This window comes from Kogia breviceps, chromosome X, assembly GCF_026419965.1.
Source record: "Kogia breviceps isolate mKogBre1 chromosome X, mKogBre1 haplotype 1, whole genome shotgun sequence".
Taxonomy (NCBI): Eukaryota; Metazoa; Chordata; class Mammalia; order Artiodactyla; family Physeteridae; genus Kogia; species Kogia breviceps.
The window spans coordinates 92,411,620-92,412,827 of NC_081330.1; positions in this window are offsets into that span (position 1 = coordinate 92,411,620).

The window sequence follows — 1,208 nt, forward strand, 5'->3', positions numbered from 1 at the left end:
TCCGTGTGCACTTGAGAAGAAAGTGTAATCTGCTGTTTTTGGATGGAATGTCCTATAAATATAAATTAAATCTATCTGGTCTATTGTGTCATTTAAAGCTTCTGTTTCCTTATTTATTTTCATTTTGGATGATCTGTCCATTGGTGTAAGTGAGGTTTTAAAGTTCGCCACTATTATTGTGTTACTGTCAGTTTCCTCTTTTATAGCTGTTAGCAGTTGCCTTATGTATTGAGGTGCTCCTATGTTGGGTGCATATATATTTACAATTGTTATATCTTCTTCGTGGATTGATGCCTTGGTCATTATGTAGTGTCCTTCCTTGTCTCTTGTAACATTCTTTATTTTTAAGTCATTTTATCTGATATGAGTATTGCTACTCCAGCTTTCTTTTGATTTCCATTTGCATGGAATATCTTTTTCCATCCCCTCACTTTCAGTCTGTATGTGTCCCTAGGTCTGAACTGGGTCTCTTGTAGACAGCATATATATGGGTCTTGTTTTTGTATCCATTCAGCAAGCTTCTGTCTTTTGGTTGGAGCATTTAATCCATTCACGTTTAAGGTAATTATCAATATGTATGTTCTTATGACCATTTTCTTAATTGTTTGGGGTTTGTTTTTGTAGGTCCTTTTCTTCTCTTGTGTTTCCCACTTAGAGAAGTTCCTTTAGCATTTGTTGTAGAGCTGGATTGGTGGTGCTGAATTATCTTAGCTTTTGCTTATCTGTAAAGCTTTTGATTTCTCCATCGAATCTGAATGAGATCCTTGCCAGGTACAGCATTCTTGGTTGTAGGTTCTTCCCTTTCATCACTTTAAATATATCATGCCACTCCCTTCTGGCTTGTAGAGTTTCTGCTGAAAAATCAGCTGTTAACCTTATGGGAGTTCCCCTGTATGTTATTTGTCATTTTTCCCTTGCTGCTTTCAATAATTTTTCTTTGTCTTTAATTTTTGCCAATTTGAGTACTATGTGTCTCAGCGTGTTTGTCTTTGGGTTTATCCTGTATGGGACTCTCTGTGCTTCCTGGACTTGGGTGGCTATTTCCTTTCCCATGTTAGGGAAGTTTTTGACTATAATCTCTTCACATATTTTCTCTGGTCCTTTCTCTCTCTTCTCCTTCTGGGACCCCTATAATGTGAATGTTGTTGCGTTTAATGTTGTCCCAGAGATCTCTTAGGCTGTCTTCATTTCTTTTCATTCTTTTTTCT